Raw genomic sequence first — 10,269 nt, forward strand, 5'->3', positions numbered from 1 at the left:
CTGGTTCCAATTTGGGAAAGGAGTACATAAAGGCTGTATATTGTCACCCTGCTTATTTAACTTCTATGCAGAGTACATCATGAGAAAGGCTGGGCTGGATGAAGCACAAGCTGGAATCGAGATTGCCGGGAGAAATATCAATAACCTCAGATATGCAGATGACACCACCCTTATGGCAGAAAGTAAAGAAGAACTAAAGAGCCTCTTGATGAAAGTGAAAGAAGAAGTGGGAAAAGGTGGCTTAAAGCTCAGCATTCAGAAAACTAAGATCATGGCATCTGGTCCCATCACTTCATGGCAAATAGACGGGGAAACAGTGGAATCAGTGGCAGACTGTATTTTCTTTGGGCTCCAAATTCACGGCAGATGGCGACTGCCTCCATGAAATAAATAGGTGTTTACTCCTTGGAAGAAAATTTATGACCAACCTAGATAGCATATTAAAAAGCAGAGACATTACTTTGCCAACAAAGGTCTGTCTAGTCAGGGCTATGGTTTTTCCAGTAGTCATGCATGGACGTGAGAGTTGGACTATAAATAAAGCTGAGTGCCAAAGAACCGATGCTTTTGAACTGTGGTGTTGGAGAAGACTCTTGAGAGTCCCTTGGAATGCAAGGAGATCCAACCAGTCCATCTTAACAGAGATCAGTCCTGAGTGTTCACTGGAAGGACTGATGTTGAAGCTGAAACTCCAATACTTTGGCTACCTGATGTGAAGAACTGACTCATTTGAAAAGACCCTGATGCTGTGAAAGATTGAAGGCAGGAGGAGAAGGGGATGACAGAGGATGAGATGGTTGGATGGTATCACCACCTCAATTGACATGAGTTTTGGTAAACTGTGGGAGTTGGTGATGGACAGGGAGGCCTGGTGTGCCACAGTCCATGGGGTTGCAAAGAGTCAGACAGGACTGCGTGACTGAACTGAACTGACTGATGTAAAATGACCTTGAATTGCCCAAGGAGCACTTTTCAAAGACACAAGCAGGCAGCCTCCAGAGCAAAGTGCACTGGGTTTTAGAAATGAAGGCCCTTGTGACTTCCAGTGGGCCAAGGAGCATCAGAAAAATTAGGATATCTTATATAGAGAAAACACAGTGCTTTTACCTGAAGCCCCCTAAGCTGAGAGTGGCAAGAACAGATCATCCAAAATCAGGTGCTAATATATGCTTTTCTCTTAAGGAACTCCAGAATGTGTAGCAGAATTATTTACACAGACTGAGCAACACAATGGAGGAATGGTGATAAATACATATTCTATTAATAACCTTATTTATTATTATGCTATTATCAAGAAAATGTTAGCATATTAGCACCTGTAGCAGAGTCTAAAGAAATGTAGAATAATTTTTGATAAGTTGCCAACCTTGACATACTCTCTATTTAAACCCCTTAAAGGTATTAGATGGAAATTTAGGGCCAGCTGTCGTCTTACCATGTCTTGCTTAAACTGCCCATCATTTCACCCCTAACTCACACAGCAAACAGTCTACTCTATCACTAAACTTTTTACCCAGCAAAATGATCATTTTCAGGTATTGCCATAAATATTTTTTCATTTCCGTATTAGTGCAAGAAGCATTCTCTTTTCCTATCTAAGGCTAATTCTTCCACCTGAGCATATAAGCATGCTAAAATACTTCCTATCATTAAACTGAAATAAACCAACAAAAATCCCTTTGCTACTGCAGTATTTTAGCTAAGTGGTCAAAGCACTCATTGGCTTTCCCAACTGAAGGACATTTCCCTCCCTGCCATTTTCCCCACTCCCCACCCACTGTATTTTCAACCAAGGAGTCAGAGTGTTCCTGTTAAAATGTTGATTCATGTCCTTCCTCTGCCTAAAACCCTCTTATAGAGCATAAACTGAAATTCAAGACCTATCCTTCCAGATCCCAGGTGATCACTCTACCATTCACCTTTAACTCTCGACCTTACCTTCTGTTCTTTCTCTCCCTGCATCGCTCAGTTCTAGAAGTAGTGAATCTAGACTCAATGACTCAACCCCTTACCCATTAAACCTTGTTGCTTTCAAATCACCTTTCCAAGAGGTCTCCCCTAATCACACATTTCATTTTGCATGCCACTCTCAGTTCCTTCATTTTTGCTCAGGAAATACACGTTGAACAAAAGAAACTACCATACTGGTATGGACTAAGAGAGTTGGCAGTTAGCATGGAGAAGAGCAGATAGATTTGAGCAACACACAGGAGACAGAAATGCCAGGATCGGTGAGTAACTGGATATGGCCTGTGAGTGGAGAAAGAGCCATCATAGGAGAAGGGGCAAACAAAAAAGCCAGGGAAGTGAGGACATAACGAGAGGCAAAGGATGAACTCTTCCTGGAGAGTGGGAAACAGTCAGGATTATCAAAGAAGATAAAGACGACAATGTATTCCGTTGGATATGGTGGCATGAAGAACTCTGAGAATAAATTTGATAAAACTCTACACATACTCCAAGATCACTCTTGCATTATGCTTTTCCTCACCAAACAAGCCTCCTCTTCCCTCTTCTCTTCTAATCAGCACACATACATACGAATCTACCCAGCATTCACACAAAGCACACAAATACGTCTTCACTGGGCATGGTGACTTTAACTTACCCACAAATTCTTGGATATCAAGAGGCAGAATCAAATTCTCTTCCCAGTGAGTGGTTTGGGCTTCAGGGACTCACTTCTAACCAGTAGAATGTGGCAGAAGCAATGCTGCATGGCTGTGGAGGATCAAGTCCTACACATTGATGCAGCTTCTTCCTAGCTTTGTCTATTCCAGCACATCCCTTTGGAGCACTAGCCCATGATGTAGTAACACTAAGGCTGGCTACTCTGAAACCACAATACTGGAGAGATCAGAATGAGAAAAAAGGGACAGAGAAATGGCTGTGAAGCCCCAGTGCTTCCAGTCTTGAGCTGTGTGACTCTCCTCAGCCCCCTCCAACACAGGAGAGAGGAGTCTTTGGGGATGAGCCGGGCTTCAAACACCATTTGATAATAACAATAAAACAGACCTGGATCAATTAGCTCAGGCCACTGAAACTAAATACCACAGACTAGGTGACTTAAAGGAAGAAATTTATTTGTTTGCAATCTGGAGGATGGACGTCTGAGACTGGGCTATCGGCATCACTGGGTTTTGGTGAGAGAACCATTTCTTGTTAGTAGACAGCTACCTTCCTGCTGGTGCGGGGAGAGACAGAGCAAGCTGTCTGGTGTCTCTTTGGTATAAGGGCACTCACCTCACAACGAGAGCTCTCTCCTCATGGCCTTATCTGGTCCTAATTACCTCCCAAAGGCCCCATATCCAAATCTTACCACATTGTCAGGTAAGGCTCCAATATATGAATTTTCAGGGGACACAAGAATCAGTCGGCAACAGAAATCCTATTCTAATGCCTCAGGCTGGCTCACACCAGAACCATGATAATAACAACTCATTAGTGCTGTTTTATGCCACTAAATTAGGTATAATTTGACATTCAGTAATAGAAAACCAGAACACTGGTGATTCTTATTCATCTTACAGGCTTCTGCCAGTTATTTCTGCAGAAAAGAATTTTCAGTAGTTTCCTAGCCCATTTCTCCCACTCAGGTTTAAGGTGGCTATTTCTATGTGCTTTCCAGACTCTTATATTTCATTTAAATATGCCATTTATCGCAAATGAGTGTAACTGTCTGTGTCCCCTATGAGAGTTTCTGAGGGTAGACAATATAAAATTTAGATTTTAAAAAAGTTTGTTGAAAGGATAAACATTTAAACCCATGCGTGTAAGGTAACCTTGAAAACAAGCTTGTAGGAAGAGAGGAATTAAGGACACCACCAGATGGGGAAGGAGCAATCTATTGCTCCTAAAGAAAACATCATCAGTATTCCCACCAACTTCATCCCCGCCCAAGAACTTGTGTGTGTGTGTGTGTGTGTGTGTGTGTGTGTGCACGCGTATAGACATAAGGGTGTCATTCTTACCCAAGGTGATCTACGAATCTGGGTGAATTTTAAAGAGGCACCGTCCTAGAGGAGAGCATCATCAGAGGTAGCATGCTTGTTTTTGATATAATTATATACAAATGATTACATGCAGCCACAGATGGTGATTAACATTGCAAACATTAAACAGAAAAAGATCCAAATGTACTCAATTAAAGCATATTTATTGAACATCTGCTATGTTCTTATTTGCTATGAGAAAAATGAGAGAATTATAAGGAAGCCTTCAAGGAAGTAATTATCTAATTAGTGAGATAAGATGTAAACACAAAAGAAATTTAATGTCTGAGGAGATAAATGGCTTAGTTGAGCGTATTAAGATCTAATGCAATCCAGCAGGAAATTACTCATGTAAATAAGTGACCAATGCTTCGTTCAAAAATATTTTTCAAGGCTATGACATTTAAGATTTAAGAATATGAGTTACACTGAGCTGAAAAATAAGAGGAATGACTTATACATTTTACTAATAGCACAATTATAAAAATTAAGAACTCTATTTAATTTCCTAATTAAGAAAAACAGAAGTGGTATCCTTTGGGATCTAACAATCAATACACTCACTGACTGATTTTTCTCTTTTAAATTTGTTTCTAAAGGATATTTACAGATTTTTCCCTGCTGTTATGAGGCCTAGATAATTTTAAAATTTTTCTTGTGACTGACGGAAAAATGCTAAACCAAATTTAACTCAGGCCATCACACAATACAGAAAAGTTCTTGTTGTCTTTCTCCTTGAAATTCTTAAATCCAATTCCAAACACTTATTACTTATTTTTGTAGGCTTTGAGGCTCAATTTCATAATTTTTTCAACAAAAATTGCAGTTTTTAGTTTTATATATAATGAGAAGTTAATATAAATGCAAAATCAGAAAAAAATATACTAGATGCAAAATGAAGAGATTAGAGAAACCAAATAGAAATATGTTAAATTACCCTTTTCCATCCCATCCCTTCCTTTTATTCTCCATAGTAGTGAATGAGTCCATCATTTATCCCACTGTAAAGATCAACTTAAGTAGCTTTCAATTAAGTGGGGATACGAATAGGTAAATGTGATGTGATGTGAAGTCGCTCAGTCGTGTCCAACTCTTTGCGATCCCATGGACTGTAGCCTGGAGCCTGGTAGGCTACAGTCCATGAAATAGGTAAATAGGAAACTGTAATACAATGTTCATTGTTATAATCAGGTTAAGACAGTAGGCTATGTATGGTCAATCAGACTGAGAGAAATGGAAAAAACAAAACAAAACAGGAAGGATCAGAAAACAAATTGTTAACGAAATCAAAACAGGGAGAATTCTAAGCAGGATTAATATTATAAGAAAACATTTAGAGAGAAGGGAGAAGCAAAAACAAGTTTCATGTGCCCACAGTTTCAAGTGCAAGTTCAATACAGTTCAGTTGCTCAGTCGTGTCCAATTCTTTGTGACACCACGGATGCAGCACGCCAGGGTTCCCTGTCCATCACCAACTACTGGAGCTCACTCAGACTCATGTCCATCATATTGGTGATGCCATCCATCCATCTCATCCTCTGTCGTCCCCTTCTCCTCCCGCCTTCAATCTTCCCCAGCATGAGGGATTCCAATGAATCCAATGAATCGGTTCTTTGCATGAGGTGGCTGAAGTATTGGAGTTTCAGCTTCAGCATCAATCCTTCCAATGAACCCCCAGGACTGATCTCCTTTAGGATGGACTAGTTGGATCTCCTTGCAGTCCAAGGGACCCTCAAGAGCCTTCTCCAACAACGCAGTTCAAAAGTATCAATTCTTTGGCACTCAGCTTTCCTTATAGTCTAACTCTCACATCCATTCATGACTACCTGTGGCGGATTCATTTCGAGTTTGGCAAAACCAATACCATATTGCAAAGTTTAAAAATAAATTTAAAAAAAATCCATAGCTTTGACTAGACAGAGCTTTGTTGGTAAATTAATGTCTCCGCTTTTTTAAAGTGCAAGTTAGGGACTGGCAAGACTAGGGCTGAGAGATGAACAGTTAAGAATCTGTGAAGCAGGCTAAGGAGTACTGGACATTCTGAGGGCAAATTAGAGACACTGAAGGTTTTAGGTAAGAAATTGACTTGACCAGACAGTATTTTAGGAAGATCATTCTAGCTACTGAGGAGAGAATAAATTGAAGGATGTTATAACAAACTCAGTGAAAGATATTAGTGATCTGAACAAAGCTAGTTCAAGTTTGAAATGAATGTGGAAGGTAGTCAAGACATACTAAGGGGATGGAATTGGCAGGATCTGATGATTAAACTGTGGGCTATAAGATGACTTACCTTAAGTGGTTGGGTAACATGATACGCCAGTCTCTGACACAGGCAACACAAAAGCTGGTGGGGTGAAGTGATGTGCTTAGCCGTAGATGTGCTGAGATTTTCACAGCTGCATATGGAATGTGTAAGTGGAACTCAAGAGATGGAGTCAGAGCTCTAATTAAAGCCATGGAAGTGAATGAATTCATTGAACAGAAGTGCATAAAGTAAATAGAAAAGCTTAAATTAAGTCCCAAGAAACACTAATTTTAAAGGATTGGCTAGGAGAGAAGGCCTTTCCAAAGACACTAACAGGGACGCCAGGAACCACTGAAGGAGAACCACCATGGAAGCCAGGATAAGACTCTGCTTTAGGAAGGGAAGGAAGCATCAGTGATTAGCAGCATCCATGCTTAAGCTGAACCCTGGAGGGTAGCAGGGGCAGAGGGTGGTGCTGGAAACCAGACTACCCAAGAGTGAATGAAGTGTTAGAAGTAGAACAAAGCTGTATGTAACTCTTTCAAGACTTCTAGATGAGAAAAAGAGGTCAGCAACTTAACCTCAGAATGTACAGTAATCAAAAAACTTAAAAAAGGTAGCAAGAATGTCGTGACATGTATGTGTGTATTTTGTCACTCAGTCGTGGCTGACTCTCTGCGACCCATGGACTGTAGCCCGCCAGGCTCGTCTGTCCATGAGCATTCTCCAGGCAAGAATACTGGAGTATGTGTGACATGTATAAAATGCGTAATTGTCCCTCTATTACCCAGTGAGCACGTTCTCTTCTCTGCAAGCAGACTGTCTTGATGAGTTTTACAAAACTTATAAAGTCCAACTCAGCCCTAATACAGAGGTACACGCTTCTGTATGTGTCTCTCTCATGTTCACCCAACTGAGGCTGCTGTTACTAAACCCTTCTTCTTTCTCTTCCACCCATGCTCAGTCAGAGGTTAGACCCTGCATTGACTGGGGTAAGGTGGTATTTACAAGTGATCACTTAGCTTCGGTGCCTAGATAATTCTGGAGAATTAGAATGTGGAAGTTTTCTAACTGCATGCCAAGAAGATGACAATAAAATGGGAAGTTTTACATGATGCTACAACTTCAATAACTGCTGCTGCTGCTGCTAAGTCACTTCAGTTGTGTCCGACTCTGTGTGACCCCATAGATGGCAGCCCACCAGGCTCCCCCGTCCCTGGGATTCTCCAGGCAAGAACACTGGAGTGGGTTGCCATTTCCTTCTCCAATGCATGAAAGTGAAAAGTGAAAGTGAAGTCGCTCAGTTGTGTCCGACTCTTCACAACCCCATGGACTGCAGCCTTCCAGGCTCCTCCGTCCATGGGATTTTCCAGGCGAAAAGTACTGGAGTAGGTTGCCATTGCCTTCTCCATAATAACTGCACCACATGAAAATAATGGTTATTTCTGGTCAGAGCTGTAATTTTTATGCATTTTCGCAGGCATTTCCAAATGCTGGAAGTGTGATAAATACTGCTGTCATGTCTGTTATAAATTTGTATTTATTATTACCTAGCAACTCCAGTCTACAATTGAAAACTCCCTGTTACCCAGCTGTCCTCTTCTTGTATATGTAATTGACTCAGTTTGGCCTCTCAGAGTCCCGGGGGTACCCTTTGGCTCTCTGCTCACACGAAGTCCTTCACACATAGCACACTGCACATTTCACTGTCAGGCACACCCACCCGGAACCCTTTCTCCTCCTGACTTACATGTGATACTGCCAACTTCTTCCTCATCTTGTGAGTCACTACTCCCCTGTGGTCTTGCATCTGGCCCAGGGACTTGGAGAATTGGGAGGCAGGCCCAGAATTCCTGGATATCTCCTACTGCCAACTGGGATTAACATCTGGGTTAGCCTAACCATGCTTTCAGCTTCTATGAACTGGGGAGTGCAGTGAACTAAGCATGTCCAGCACGACAGCTGACCAAGTCTTAATCCCCAGGCAAAGGTTAAACCTTCTTCGGTACACAGCCAAGATTTAGATTTCTTAATTTTTATCCTCATTTGATTGCACTAGGACACTCCCATTTTCTTCTTTATTCCACTGCACAACGAAGTTAAAAATGTTTAATATAACTTACAGAATTTTGTCTTGTTAGAGGATTAAAAGCCAAGGTAAAATCATTGGAAAGCAATATAGAAGCTTTCTACTTTCGCAAGGCCTATTTTTCTTTGGACATGACTCACTTTTAAATGGTCAAGAGCAGTGTCCTCCAAAACATGACCCTGGAATATTGTTCCCTAAAAATGTTAATGCTATGTACTCAAAGGGAAAAATAAAAATAAAAACGAGTAACAGACTGCGAGAGTAACTTGGAGCAAAGCTGTTGGAGTGCACAAAATTAATCAGGTTGCTTTATTGCAGAACCCTTCAGCTATTAGTAAATATTAGTGCAGTGTGAACACCTAAGAAGACAGGAATACAATGTGCAGCGGTGCCTGCTGGAGCTGCTTGCAGGGGGAGGATTCGCGTTCCACAGAGCACAACTAAGAAGAGATGCTCCTATAAGGGCATCAATACTGACAGGCTCACACAGGCCATACACACACACGGGCTACCAATTCATCCACGGCTTTGAATTTGCTTTAGCTCCAACACCGGTGAGGACTGTCACCTGAACTGCTCTCTGGCGCTCTTGTTTTTTCTTGTAGAATGGACAAACTAAGTACACTTGACCCTTGAACACAGGTTCGAACTGGGCACATTCATTTATACACACATTTTAAAAAATACATACAACAGTACTACATGATCCAAGCTTGGTTGGTTGAATACACCGATGTGGAATTGCAGATGTGGAGGGCTGACTGTAAAGTCACAGACTTTTCACTGTACAGGGAATTGGTACCCCTAAGTGCTGCATTGTTCAAGGGTTAATTGTAGTTTACTGACTGCATTACATCGTGGGCACCAAAGGCATCATCACCTAATCATACACATATCAATTTCCACTTGCAGTTTCTATCCAAATTGAAAGTAGAGCAAAGTTTATCATCTCCTTGGCCCTACCTCACACTTTAGCAACTTATTGCCCATCATGAGTCCACATAAACAGGGAATTTGACAAAGAAGTTATGTTCAATGAGGTATAATATCCTTTAACAAATAAAAGCAAAAAATTGATATTCCCTACCTAGTGACCAGATTTTCTGTATGTATTTCAAGAAACAATAGGTATGCTGAAAGCACAGTATGAGATCATGGTAAACTATATTCTTTTGGTAACATAGTTGAGTATGACTCATCTTAGAGAGCCACAAAAGTTGAATAGATTCTACTGCCATTCTTATGGTAAGGGGCTGAGCAGTGGCAGGATAGAAGCTGAGGAAGAATCTGCCCTTCCTGTCTCCCAGCGGTGTGCTGTGTCCTGAAACAGAATATCAGGTTCTTCTATGTGTGGAGAGGTTTTGAATTCTTAGAAAGAAGGGTATCTTATTAGCCAAAAATTTTCAAAAATAATTTTGAGAGTGTTCTACTCATCTCATATTTGAGGAACATTGTTCTCTTGGGACTTAACAGTTTGCCCTACTTCAGGACATGGTCAGTCACTCAGTTCAGTTGCTCAGTCGTGTCCAATTCTTTGTGACCCCATGAATCGCAGCACGCCAGGCCTCCCTGTTCATCACCATCTCCCGGAGTTCACTCAGACTCATGTCCATCATGTCAGTGATGCCATCCAGCCATCTCATCCTCTGTCATCCCCTTCTCCTCCTGCCCCCAATCCCTCCCAGCATCAGAGTCTTTTCCAGTGAATCAACTCTTCACATGAGGTGGCCAAAGTACTGGAGTTTCAGCTTTAACATCATTCCTTTCAAAGAACACCCAGGGCTGATCTCCTTTAGAATGGACTGGTTGGATCTCCTTGCAGTCCAAGGGACTCTCAGGAATCTTCTCCAACACCACAGTTCAAAAGCATTAATTCTTCGATGCTCAGCTTTCTTCACAGTCCAACTCTCACATCCATACATGACCACAGGAAAAACCAT

Source organism: Bison bison, unplaced genomic scaffold (assembly GCF_000754665.1).
Source record: "Bison bison bison isolate TAMUID 2011002044 unplaced genomic scaffold, Bison_UMD1.0 scf7180017864260, whole genome shotgun sequence".
Taxonomy (NCBI): Eukaryota; Metazoa; Chordata; class Mammalia; order Artiodactyla; family Bovidae; genus Bison; species Bison bison.